The 14577-nt window shown below is 43.4% G+C and overlaps 1 protein-coding gene across 2 annotated transcripts in view; it reads right to left on the bottom strand.

Annotated features, from left to right (window-relative positions):
• PCDH11X (protocadherin 11 X-linked) overlaps positions 1 to 14577 on the bottom strand; it is a 970783-nt gene that overhangs the window by 589113 nt on the left and 367093 nt on the right. The window lies entirely within an intron of this gene.

The following is a 14577-nucleotide window of genomic DNA, read 5'->3' as shown; positions in this document are numbered from 1 at the left end:
CTGTCCTGCATGACTGGGTGCAGCTCCCCACGCTGGCTCTCTGGATCACAACATTCAGATCTGGCCTAGCTGCCCCTTTGTCATGAGGAAGGGGCAGCTGAGGCAAATCTGAGAGACTTGTGTTGTGGCATGGGGCATACAGTTACAGCACCATGCAACTGTGTGCTCCATGTCACAACACTTGGAGCAAGGGTCCAGGCCCCAGCTCCCTGGGACAGGAGTCACCACTGCTGGATGAGTGCAAGGTTGGCTCGTTGTCTACCCCATGTGAAAATTCATTTTGTACACCTCCTTTTGTCAGTTACAAAATATGCTTTAAAAGGTACCCCATATACACCTAAAGGCTGCCAGGGAAGGAAGGACAGTCGCCCCCTTGACTCTTTCTTAGCTCTGACACTGATTACATGTCTTGGATGGAGAGGGACTGTAAGAAGGCAAATAAAAGGGGATAGAAAAAAGAGTCAGCACTGAGATAAACCGGCCAACAACACTGAAATACCTATTAAAACTTGAACTTAAAAAAAAAAAGTCACAGAAAAAGGAAACAAACAATTCCCCTAGATTAGATGTATAACATTTGGAGCAAACTGGAAAGACACCAGACTCGACTCTACTCTCATGGGTACAGATAGAAAGAAACACAGAAAGATCACAAATGATACCTTATGAAAAAGCAACGTCTACTTCGAGTATACTAACAGTATATTTAGAAATCCTACTTCCACTAATGGGAATGGGATGACATTTTGTCACTCTATGTCTTCGTTTTCAAACTGTAAATGCTTTATGCGAAACATAGCTCCAAGGCTGTCAACTGAGCTCGACAGTTAATGTTCCTGTAACTCATCAACTGCCAAATCACGTTATGCCATTTACCTTGTGACTGGATTTTGAAAGTTATCACAAAAGTATTTAGCTAATCGCACTTCAAATCTTGTTTCTTTCCCAAGCTTGCATGGCCAGCAGCCATCCATGTATTCAAGACTGAACAAAAAAGCTCCATGCTTGCTGGATAAGCGCGTTATGACAAGTCATTAGTGTGCCAGCCCACTGATGGATTTCAAAACTGAAACTTCTATGAAACATGCAACTAAATTGTTTAAAATTCTCTCTCCAGTCCAAAAGGTCTTGTAGCAGGAAACTTACAGCAACAGCATTTGTAAAAACTTAATTTGTTGGTACTTACGGAACAGGGCTGGCTCCAAGTTTTTTGCAGCCCCAAGCAAAAAAATTTTCCCATGCCTCCCGGCCCCGCCCCCACCTCTGCCCCTTCCCCACCCCATTCCAACCCCTTCCCCAAATCACCAGCCCCGCCTCCTCCCCTGGGCGCCGCATGTCCCCTTCTACCCCTACCTCCCAGGCAAGCCTGGGAGGGAGGGGGGAGAAGCGGAGCGGCGGCGCGCTCAGGGGAGGAGGCGGAGGTGAGCTGCGGGGGAGCGGTTCCTCTGCCCCTCCCAGGGTAACTTCCTGCGGCCCTCCCCGCACCCCCTACCATCGCAACTCATCTCTGCTCCACCTGCTCCCCTGAGTGTGCCGCCACCACTCCACTTCTCCCCCCTCCCTCCCAGGCTTGCCGCATGAATCAGCTGTTTTGTGGCAAGCCTGGGAGGGAGGGGGGAGAAGCGGAGCGCTCGGAAGACCAGGCGGCAGTGGAGCGGAGGTGAGCTGGGGGGTAACCCCGAGGGTTACTTCCTGCAGCCCTTCCCATGCCCTCCACCATCGCAGCTCACCTCCGCTCAGGGCCAGCTCCTGGCTTTTTACACCCCAAGCAAAAAAAAAAAAAGGGAGACGGAGTGCCGCTCCTTGGAAAGTGCAGCCCCAAACATATGCTTGGAGCACTGGTGCCTACAGCCAGCCCTGTTAAGGAATGTGAAACAAAGGGTTCTCTTTCTCTGAATGCAGAGTTTGAACAAATAACTTAGTATCAATGATCTTTACAATTGTTTTCCTTCTTAGGGACCTAGGAAACTTCTGTATTGTTCTTCTTTTAGAGTCCTTCCTTAAACATAATACTAAGGCAAGGTAACAAACACCGACAGATGACTCAAGGATTGGTGCTAAGAGGAAGGTCTGGGGATGATCAACCACTGAGAAGAATTCACAGAAGAAAGAGTCTGCTTGACTGATAGACTCCACTTGTGTACTGGTGTATTAACCTTCTGGGATCAAGTCTGGCATGCTTGATAAGAAGGCCTTTAAACTAGATGTGAGAAGAAGGCTGGGAGTGACTTGTGAAATCACACCACCACCTGCCTTCAATACACAGGAGGAAAGTCAGCTAAATGGAAATATAGTAAGGGATAATGGAATGCCACAAAGTAAGAGTATGGGCAGCATGAAGAAGGAAAACACAAATATTGATTGTAGTAGTAGTCACCTAGGAGTTACAGTTAGTGAAAGGACTATAGCTAATACAACTAGAAAATTGGGTGGGATCCTAGGAAATCTATGTTTCCCTTGTGTAGGACTGTTTCCCCTGCAATATCGGTGCCTAATCCCTGCTGCTGATCTCCTGGTAACCTGACCCTGCCTGCCTCCTGACACCTGATTCTGCCAGCTGGCCTGCCTTGGACTCTGACTTCCTTATAACCTCTTGTTATCTGACTTCTGCTCTGACCTCTAGGTCAGACTGCACCTGTCCCAGTTGTGATGTGACTGGAGATTTTGGAGGAGGTGGGTGTAAGCAAGAGAGGAATCTTGGGGGAGGGAGGTCAGCACTGGTCCCAGAGGATAGACAAGAAAGAAACCAACAGGACTCCACTGGCCATCACATACAGTCCCCAGCTAAAATGCCTCCAATGCATCATCAGGGATCTACAACACATCCTGGACAATGATCCCACACTTTCACAGGCCTTGGGTGGCAGGCCAGTCCTCGCCCACAGGCAACCTGCCAATCTGAAACATATTCTCACCAGTAACTGCCCACCGCACCATAGTAACTCTAGCTCAGGAACCAATCCATGCAACAAACCTCGATGCCAACTCTGCCCACATATCTACACCAGCGACACCATCACAGGACCTAACCAAATCAGCCACACCATCACCGGTTCATTCACCTGCACGTCCACCAATGTAATATACGCCATCATTTGCCAGCAATGCCCCTCTGCTATGTACATCGGCCAAACTGGACAGTCTCTACGGAAAAGGATAAATGGACACAAATCCGATATTAGAAATGGCAATATACAAAAACCTGTAGGGGAGCACTTCAACTTCCCTGGCCACACTATAGCAGACCTTAAGGTGGCCATCCTGCAGCAAAAAAAACTTTAGGACCAGACTTCAAAGAGAAACTGCTGAGCTTCAGTTCATCTGCAAATTTGACACCATCAGATCAGGATTAAACAAAGACTGTGAATGGCTTGCCAACTACAAAACCAGTTTCTCCTTCCTTGGTTTTCATACCTCAAATGCTAGAACAGAGCCTCATCCTCCCTGATTGAACTAACCTCATTATCTCTAGCTTGCTTGCATATATATACCTGCCCCTGGAAATTTCCACTACATGCATCTGACGAAGTGAGTATTCACCCACGAAAGCTCATGCTCCAAAATGTCTGTTGGTCTATAAGGTGCCACAGGATTCTTTGCTGCTTTTAGAGGATAGACAGTTGGACTTCAGAGGTCTCAGCTCTCAGGAGGGAGTGCCAGACAAAGGATCTGTACCTAAGACTATGCCTAGAGACCCCAATCTAGGAGAAGTACTTAGACTCTGTTCAGAGTCTGGAGGCTTAAAGCACGTAGGGATTCAATGACTGGATTCCCTCACTGCTGTCTGGTGAGCATCCATAAGAGAGAACTCAATAGATCTGTGATGTGTGCGTACATTGGTAGATGTGCAATTGTATGATTGAAGCTCAGCCTTGATGCACATTATAAAAGGATGTTTGATAAGAAGTCAGATGGAAAGGAGAACTCAACTACTATGGAGCAAAGACTGAGTCACATTAGAAACATAGGGAAAGATCACACCCAAATATTGGGACATTGACAAGACAGGGAGCTTTGCCTAGCCAGCTAGCAAAAAGAGAATTATTTTATATTTATCCTATAGGGACAATCAAACACCCCAAAATATATTCTGGCAATCAAGGCTATGCAGATTTTCTAGATACAATGCATTTATTCTATTTAAATTTAAATATCTTTAATTTTCTCTATCTTAAACTAAACATTGCTTTATTTAAGATCAACTGGATTTATCAGAAGACTGGTTTGGGATTCATGCTTTGAGCCAGTCCCCAAGGAAGGAAATAAAAAAGTCAGAGGAACATGAAGAGAGTCACAGATTCCTGCTCAGGCACTTGGTTAATGGAACCAATGTTCACAGGAAGTAATTCACCAGCAGATTCTGCCCGGGGTGCCTAAAATGAGTGCCTGGACTGAAGGTGACACCCATTGTTTAATATTAATTACTTTCTTTCAGTGACAGTACAAAAAGAACACATTCTAATGATACATTTATGGTTTGACAGCCTCTCGGCTGTTTATCCTTCTTACTCTTGAACCAATGCAGTTCTCCTGTGTCATTATGTACCTATTATTAGTACCTTAGCGAAGATGGGATATGTCAGCATTTACACCTTCCGTTTTTAATACTTATTATGGGACATGTTTCAACCTTGACTTCAAGATTATTGTAACATTTCCGACTGAGAAAGAAGTAAAAATAGCAGGTAAAACTATATGGTTTGTGACTGAAATTAGGGTGTTTGAGGGAAGAAAAATGCAAGTGCACACTTTAAATGACAGGAAACTGATTACTTTAATGTTCATAATAATGATACTTGCCAACATAAACTGATGGCTCTATTCATTATTACAGCCAGTGGTGACATTTCCTGTTGTCATTCAAAAAAACTAATTGCCTCTTTTGTCAGGTATGAATTTCTTTTGAGAAATGTTAAAGAAATTGTGTCTGGCCACGAAGATACTGATGGCTAGAAGCTTCTCCTATTTAGTAAATCTGCTTTTCCGGGTTTGTTTGTCATTTATGCTAAAGTTTTAGGAGCTGTCAGGATGGTGGTTATTTCCTTCTAGAGTTGAAGAAAGAAGACAGAAAGCATTATGAAAAGTAACTTCCTAGCCCTTGTATAATAATCTAAAGCATGTATTATTTCTTTGGAGGACAGTGGCCATTTAATCATTCCTGAGAATCCTACTTATCAAACTGCAAGTTTCTTCCTATAGAATATAAAGAAACAATCTTACATAATGTTTCCTCCAACGATATTCCGATTAAAATGAACACATCTGTAGGCAACTAAACAAACCAGATGGTATATGTTCTTCCTTTGGCCATTCTTAGTTACTGTAAGAACTAAATTCAGAAGACGCCTATACATTTATAGCCCAGCGTAATACTTACAGTGTGGTATCACTCAGAATTCCAAAAGTGATAAACACACAATTAATGACTCCTCTATCTAATTCTAACAGATCACATTTGGAGAATGGATAGCTTTTTGGGTACACGTGTAATTATTAGTGCTCCTTTGTTTCCATGAGAGTTATTTTTCATCCTTCTATTTCTCCAAGCTGTGATCATAGATATTTCTTTTTTACTGACCTCTGTGTGTGGGAGGGAAGGTGTCTCTTTTATTTCCCCTCAACAACTTTGTGTAGAAGGTCTTTCTGAACATTTTTCTTCTTTGAAGACACACAAACAGAGAAATGCTTTTTGGCTTCTACCTTGAATGAATTTAATCACTTAGTTTTTTAGGTGTGTTTTTTTTAGTTATTCCATTGTGCAAGTCGAGTACATCAAATTATTAGGAATTACACAAGGGTTATTATTAGTTCTTACTTGCCATAGCTACTACATTAATAACAAACAGTACTGGAGATGATAAAGTACGCTTTGACTTTTTCATTCAGTGGAAAAAACATTTTGCTGTATTTAAGTATAACAGATACATTAACAAACCAATTAAATGTGTTTTATCACTCAAGAGATGGACACTGCTCTCTTCTAAATTGCCTTAAAATCAATAATACATATCAATGCACATTATTACAGAATGGCAGCAGAGATGTATGGTTTTATATAATTATAGTGCATACATGACTCTCTGCAACAAAGTCAACTGTCTCCTGCACTGACTGTCCTTGTATTGTATTATCTTGGTTTGAACATGTGACATCATATACATAAAATGGCGCAAAATGGCTCAGGATCCTTATGAATAGAAGAGTTTTAAACATTATTTTTAAAGATATATGCCTTTTAAAGGGGACAGTAGCCAGTAGGCAAAGCGGCTGAATACATTAGCGGTTAACCATTTTACTCAAGGGACTCACGTTTCATTACCAATACTATCAGTCAAACCGAAAATAAGAATTGTGGTCTTAGCCCATTTCTAGGTCTCAGAAACAATAGGGCTGCTTGTCAGAGCACATGCCCTAAACAGAGAGAATTTTGGGTGGCCTAGCCTAAGGCCTGGTCTATACTACGCGTTTAAACCGATTTTACAGCGTTAAACCGATTTAACACTGTACCCGTCCACACTAGGAGGCCCTTTATATCGATATAAAGGGCTCTTTAAATTGGTTTCTGTACTCCTCCCCGACGAGAGGAGTAGCGCTAAAATCGGTACTACCATATTGGATTAGGGTTAGTGTGGGCGCAAAACGACGGTATTGGCCTCCGGGCGGTATCCCACAGTGCACCACTGTGATCGTTCTGGACAGCAATCTCAACTCGGAGGCAGTAGCCAGGTAAACAGGAAAAGCCCTGCGAAATTTTGATTTTCATTTCCTGTTTGCCCAGCGTGGAGCTCTGATCAGCACGGGTGGCAATGCAGTCCCAAATCCAAAAAGAGCTCCAGCATGGACCGTACGGGAGATACTGGATCTGATCGCTGTATGGGGAAACAAATCTGTTCTCTCAGAGCTCTGTTACAGAAGACAAAATGCCAAAGTGTTTGAAAAAAAAATCTACAGGCTACACAGTGCTGCGTGACAAGCGTAACGGGAAGCCAGAGACTCAAATGGATGCTAACGGAGGGAGAGAGGGGGTACTGAGGACTCCAGCTATCCCACAGTCCCCAGCAGTCTCCGAAAAGTATTTGCATTCTTGGCTGAGCTCCCAATGCCTGTAGGTTCAAACACATTGTCCAGCATGGTTCAGGGAATAGCTCATCAATTTACTCCCCCCCCCACGTGAAAGAAAAGGGAAAGAAATTGTTTCTTGACTTCTTTCAATGTCACCCTATGTCTACTGAATGCTACTGGTAGACGCGATGCTGCAGCAGTGAAGAGCAGTATCCACTCCTCTTCCCTGCCCAGTGGCGGACAGTACAGTAGGACTGGTAGCCGTCCTTGTTATTAACCCGTGAGTGCTCCTGGCTGGCTTCAGGTGAGGCTGGCCGGGGGCACCTGGGTGAAAATAGGAATGATTCTCAGTCATTCCCAGTAGATGGTACAGAACGGCTGGTAACCGTCCTCATCATAGCAACTGGGGGCTGAGCTCCATCAGCCGCCTCCCTTTCCTGTGTAAAGAAAAGATTCTATCCTGCCTGGACTGTCATAGCAGCGGCATGCTGGGCTTCTCTCCCCCGCACCGCTTAATGTCCTGCCTGGACTGTCATAGCAGCTGGAGGCTGCCTCCCCCTCATTTTATCTCACTAACAAGTCACTGTTTCTTATTCCTGCATCCTTTATAACTTCATGACACAAATGGGGGGGACACTGCCATGGTAGCCCAGGAAGGTTGGGGGAGGAGGGAAGCAACAGGTGGGGTTGTTGCAGGGGCACCCCCCGTGAATGGCATGTAGCTCATCATTTCTGCGGGATCTGACACAGAGCAGCTGTGCTCTCTGATACACTGCTTCTCTAGTATGCTTGCCACAAATTCTAGGCAGGACTGATTCTATTTTTAGAAACCATAAAGGAGGGATTGACTCAGGGAGTCATTCCCAGTTTTGCTTTTGTGCCCCCGGCCAACCTCAGCAAGGGGCACCCATGATAGCAGCAGACAGCACAGAAGGACAGATAACTGTCATCTCATTGCCAAATTACACTGGCAGCAGACGGTACAGAACGACTGGTAACCGTCTCTGCTATCATGCAAAAGCAAATGAATGCTGCTGTGTAGCGCTGGAGTATCACCTCTGTCCACGGCATCCAGTACACACACGGTGACTGTAAAAAAAAAAAGCTGAACAGGCTCCATGGTTGCCATGCTATGGCGTCTGCCAGGATAATCCAGGGAAAAAGGGCGCAAAATGATTGTCTGCCGTTGCTTTCCCGGAGGAAGGAATGAGTGACAACATTTACCCAGAACCACCCGCGACACTGATTTTTGCCCCATCAGCCACTGGGCTCTCAACCCAGAATTCCAAGGGGCGGGGGAGAATGCAGGAACTATGGGATAGCTACAGGATAGCTACCCACAGTGCAACACTCCGGAAATCGACGCTAGCCTCAGACCATGGACGCACACCGCCGAATTAATGTGCTTAGTGTGGCCGCGCGCACTCGACTTTATACAATCTGTTTTATAAAACCGGTTTATGTAAAATCGGAATTATCCCCTAGTGTAGACGTACCCTAAGTAACGAAAAGCCCAAGTGCCTCACAATCTCTCTTGCAGATTTCAGGTGAGACTGTAGGTTTCTACACTGAAAGGAAGCAAATAAGGTCAAATAAGAATAAAAGACAAGAGTGAAGAGGTGCTGATTACTATCATTATGTAACTTGGAGTCTGTCTTATGTTGCCCTTGACTGGCTTACAACATACCAGTGGAATCTGACTAACATTTCATTCAAAGATATAGAAGCATCCCTGAAGCTGAAAGTGATTATAGGTAAGTGCTTTAATAACAACATTTCCCTGGGACATCACAACAGAGCCCTAAAAATGGCTTCAAATCATCTTTATGCCTTTGCCAGAGAAATAGTGTCCGGAAAATGAGACAAAATTAATTTTGTTTTTTAACATATGGCCAATTGCCTCATTTTCTGGCATAACATGAAATGTTACAGACATACTAAAAAATCCAGAGTTTGATTCAGATGAATTGGGAGGCTCTAAATTTAAATTTAAATCTCTTTGATTTTGACTATATCCATAGGGAATGACACTGCTTGCTTACAGCTTTAACCAGCGTAACTAGAAAATTACATTCCAAGACTGGTGAAACTCAGAGGGTCTATTATTTCTTCCCATTCCTAGAAAGATATAGATGTGGTGTGTTTTTTTCTCTTTTTCATTTGTCTGTTTGTTTTTTTAATAATCTGTAGATCTCAAAGTGTTTTTCATTATCCCTGTCTTACATGGCATTAACTTACTAAAAAGAAGGTCAGTGACATAGTCAGGAACAGGGCCGGCTCCAGGCCCCAGCATGCCAAGTATGTGCTTGGGGCGGCATGCTGCAGGGGTCGCTCTGCTGGTTGCCGGGAGGGCGGCAGGCAGCTCCGGTGGACCTCCTGCAGGCGTCCCTGCGGAGGGTCCACTGGTCCCGCAGCTCCGGTGGAGCATCCGCAGGCACGCCTGTGGGAGGTCCACCGGAGCCACGGGACCGGCAAGCAGCAGAGCACCCCCCACGGCGTGCCACCATGCTTGGGGTGGCGAAATGGCTAGAGCCGGCCCTGGTCAGGAATAAAGTCCAGAGCCAAATATCTCAAAAGTGACTTGTGATTTTTGGATGTCTTAGTATTAAGGGGAGAGCCCAATTTGAAAATCTTCAAAAAGCCTCAGAACTTCTTAGAAACCCCAAAACTGAAGCATAAGGAATCACTAGCCTTTTGTGAAAATTATGCTCATCTCTCCTACCTCTCAGTTTAGTGGCCCCTGGGCTGCCATTATGATGTTTGTTGAAACATATTTAAAGCAAGCTGGAAACAGCTTTTGAATTACGGGGTGCTCTGGGACTTCAACAAATCTGATGCTAACCCTTAATAGTAAAACTCACTCTTAAATACAATCCAAGGTTTATAAACTTGCTTCTCAGTTTGTTTAAAGAAGCTAGCTTGATTCCACATTAATTTATTAACAGGGTTTTATAATTTAGTTGCATTCACTCACTCCAGATTACAACATACCTTACAAGATTCAAATCAAGAAGGAGAATTTTTCCCCTGAGAAATGGGGAAATTAGCTATTTTTGCATTTTTTAAATTATCAAAGTGCAAAAAAAAAAAAAGAAAAAAAAGACCACCCTCACGCTTTTGTCTTTTATTACGCACAGAAATATTTATTTTTAAGCAAAACTGTTTAGGTCCTTGTGCGCTAGCATTAGCTCATGCCTTGGGGGTATTTGAGAAATGCATATGCTATTTATTTGTAACAAAATAATTCCTAGGGATTTTTAGCACAGAAACTTAATCCAGCTGTCACTCATATCTATTTATACAACAACAGATTTGCAATGGTTGTGAAGGAGCTGTGATGATATATTGGATTCATAATCTGTAAAATAGGGATTTACATTATAGGCCATACAGGCTCCCTTGGGGTCTTATGGCTATTCTGTTTAAAAAAATCTGATTTTTAATAAATGCTTGACTATGTATTTTACCTGATAGGCAGAAGCAGCTTGTTATGAGGCATCAAGGTCAACTGGCTGAATAGAGTGTATTTATTAAGTAAGTGTATATACATTTCCAAAAAGGGCATGTGAGCCACACCATTGCTGTACACACAGAGCCACCACCGTCTTTGGTGGTTATGGATTCCTGTAAACTTGGCATTGAAAACTTTTATCCCATTTGTTAGCTTAGAATAAGTAACAAGAACGGTACTTGCTGCAGGCAGGCACTAGAGGGAGACATTGTCACACTGATGAAGTCACTATATTACACAAGTTAGAGGAGCTGTCTGGGCACAAGCCCTCAAAGTCACAGAGGAGTGCTGGTGGTAATGGCTGTAAGTGCCTGTCAGTCTTCTTGCTCAGCTATGCTTTTGTAACATGTTTGAAAATGGCACAACCTTTGCACTGAGGAGTTCCCAAGCCATTACAGTGCCTCCTCCAATAATGGCCAAATCCATGCTTCTGTACCCAGCTGAGATACTTAGCTTGATGAAGTCCTTTTCCAAAGCAAATGAGCAACACTGGAATCACTCCATAGAGGCTATTCAAATGCCGGGACTAACATTCGTAGCGCTTGCACCCCTAGCTCACTACAGATATGGGTTGGAGGCAAGCGATGATGGGAAAGGATAAGGGGATCCATTAGCCCCAGCCTCTCCCCTAGTCATACCCAAATATTTCTGGTAGTTTATCATGCATGAAGCTCCAGGAAATCAGATTTTTGCTGGGCAAGGTTTGTGCACCCCAGATGCATCTCCCCTTCTCTATTTTCAGGTGGGAATCAAACTACTGCCAGGCAGCTATTAACAGTAAGCCAATTTTGTTTCAACCACACTCACTCACAGATTGGTGTACAGTTATCTAGTGGAGTATTTTATAGCCACTTACACTCTGCCAAGTACTGTCCTTGCTACATTTCCCCTTCCCTCCTGTTGGTGTATAAGTCCCACTCATTTTGCACTTCCATTTCTACCCTTTTCCCTACAATTTTACGCTATGGTTTAATTCACTCTTGTATATGGTCCTGGCTGAAGGACTTAGATGTTGCAATGAGTTTAATCTTTGGTAGAGCTCTGTGCAGACACAGTGGTTTGCCCATGAGAAGCAACCAGCAGGCCTGAGTCTCAGATTTGAATTACTAGCCATATTGTAATTTGTGTATCAGCCATCAGACTATTAAAAATCAGTGTGTGAGGAGCTGTTTGTTTGTAATATATATATATAATTTCTTTTCAGGAGCAAGGACTATGAATCATCTTTTCCCCTGAAATATACTTTTCATACATTAACTATAGGGGGTTGAGGGCAAATATCTTTCCTATCCTCATATTCCTGTTATGAAAATGGAACTATTTTCATTCTGGCTTCACACATTATTGCACTGACTCATCTGACGTGCTCACAACAATACCAAAACCTGTCTTTTGATGTTTGTTTGCCTGCTCCTGGTGATGATTCTTTGTGATTAAATGTGATGCCCACCAAAAAACAATATAATTTAATTATCATAACTGCCTAATAAAATACACTAACATCACAACTCCACAAACTCATATGTACATGTGTACCTTCAGTCACGTGAATCAGTCCACAGCAGGACAGCAATAATTTCATTGTAGGGGCCTTTCTAGCCCTTGACATGTTTTGTGATGTTAATGGACAAAAGGATCTCAACCTTGTAATAGCAGCAGCTCCTCCTTATGGCTCTGATTGAGGAAGGTACTTAAGCATGTTCCTAGCCTTAAGTATGTGAGCAATCCTATTGTCTTCAATGATTATTCATGTGCTTAAGTTAGGAATATACTGAAGTACCTGGCTGAATCAGGATCTTTGGGCCTGATCCAAAGCCACTGACGTCAGTAGGAGTGTTTCTGTTTATTTCAATGGGCTCTAGATCAGCAAACTTTTACAGGATCAGAGCAGACAGTAACAAATGGTCATCCGCATGGGGACACGTATCTAAAATACTACAAGAGTCCTACTGCGCTGCAGGAGATAATGCTTTTAACATTCTCCATTAACATTTTCAAAGCCTGATCTACAAATGTCTTCAAATTAAAATGTCATCATGTGTAGAAAAATTCCTTTCCCCCTGCTCCCCACTATTATAATAAACATAATGAAGCACCAGTACTGGTAACCCTGAAGGAGTCATGTACATTTACAGCATAAAAAGAAAAGAAAAATAACTTGGTTGTGATGAGAATACCAAGATGGTATGAGTGTAGTAGGCTGACTAGGCACTGATTGAACTTCTGAATACATGCTGATTATGATCAAGAAAGCAAAATAAATAAATAATAACATGATGAATATTTGAGAGCTCATCAACAATTATTTATTGGGATTTTTAATATTAATTTAAATTTATCTCAGCAGGAAAAAAAAAAGACATGGCAGCAAGATCCACTTCAGCTATAAAGCTATCCTGAAGTGTGATAGATTTAATTTATAAAAACTTTCCTTTGTAGCCCTTGACATGTTTTGGTGATGTTCATGGACAAAAGGATCTCGATTTTGTAATACTAGCAGCTCCCACACTTTCCACTTCCTCAGAGATAATTAAATGTGCATCACACATCCATTGTGGGAAGGGGACAGGCCACAGCTATATACAGGACATTGATACTGCAATAATACCAGCATCTATCATGATCACTACAGTAAATCATATCATGTGACAAAATCTTGACTTAAAAAGAATGCAGAGCTTTCCCATCAGCAATACGACCCTGCTCCAACTCAGGGAAACTAGTAATTTCTACCTACACATATGATGAAATTCTTAATTCCATTGCCCTTCCCCAGCATGAAGCTGCCATTAACTGGGAACTCTTTCCTATTAGTTAAAAAACTATGTATGTTAATACTTAGATATCAGTATAAGGCCTTGTCTACACTGGCAAGTTTCTGTGCAGTAAAGCAGCTTTGTGCATTGTGACTCCCAAAGTGTACACACTGCCAAGCCTCATAGTGCGGAGAAAATGCACAGCTGCTGCCCTGTTAAAAAAAACAAACCTTGATGAGACATGTACAGCTTTCTGCACCTGGGCTACAGTGCTGTGGTGCCAGTGTAGACACCCTGGTCGATTACAGTGCTGTGATTGGCCTCCAGCAGGTGTCCCACTATGCCTGTTCTTGCCTCTTTGGTCATCAGTTTGAGCTCTACTACCCTTTCCTCAGTGATCAACTGTCATCCCCACCTTGTAAATTCCTTGAGAATTTTGAAAGTCCCCTTCCTGTTTGGTCAGTGACACATGCAGTGGTCTCAGCACATCTCTCCAGGTGGCCATGCCTGTTCCACGCACCAGGTGATCCCCTGCTGGGAGCCATGCTGAGCTGCTGGACCTCATCAGCATTTGGGGAGAGAAAGCTGTGCAGTTCCAGCTGCACTCCAGACATAGGAATTATGATACCTATGGACAGATTTCATGATGCGAGACAGAAAGAGACCACGACCAGGACACATTGCAGTGCAGGGTCAAAGTGAAGGAGCTGCGGAACGCCTACCACAAGGCGCAGGAGGCAAACCGCCACTCCAGTGCTGCACTCATGAGCTGGACTCAATACTCGGTGGCAACCCCACCTCCACTGTGAAGTCCTCTGTGGATACTTCAGTGGCTGGTGTGCCAGTTGAGAGTGGACTCAGCCAGGAGGAGATATCTTCAATAATGATCACATCCTGTGGAAATGTGGGGACAGGAATGATTATAAGGCTCCCCCTACAGTGCTGGCTCTCCCCAAGAGCCACATGTCCAGTGTACAGTACAGTTCTGTAACATTGATTTCCCCAGCAGCTACTCACCATTTTGTGGGTTTTGTGGCTCGTGTTTGCTTGTCTGGGATCAGCCAGTTAGTGACAGGTATGTGAATAGTGGCTGTGTTTTAAATCACTGAATCATTGGTCTGTGTGTTGCAAACACTACTGCTTCTGTAAAATGTTGTGTTTTGGCTTCACAGATATGACCTTGGAAGCCCAGCCTCCCTCTTTGTTACTGCTGGCTGAATGGCTGCGCAGAATTAGAAAGTGGCCATG

The sequence above is a fragment of the Gopherus flavomarginatus genome, chromosome 8 (assembly GCF_025201925.1).
Source record: "Gopherus flavomarginatus isolate rGopFla2 chromosome 8, rGopFla2.mat.asm, whole genome shotgun sequence".
Lineage (NCBI taxonomy): Eukaryota > Metazoa > Chordata > Testudines > Testudinidae > Gopherus > Gopherus flavomarginatus.
The sequence above is the reverse complement of the archived record's forward strand: the minus strand, read 5'-3'. Positions and strand labels throughout refer to the sequence as shown.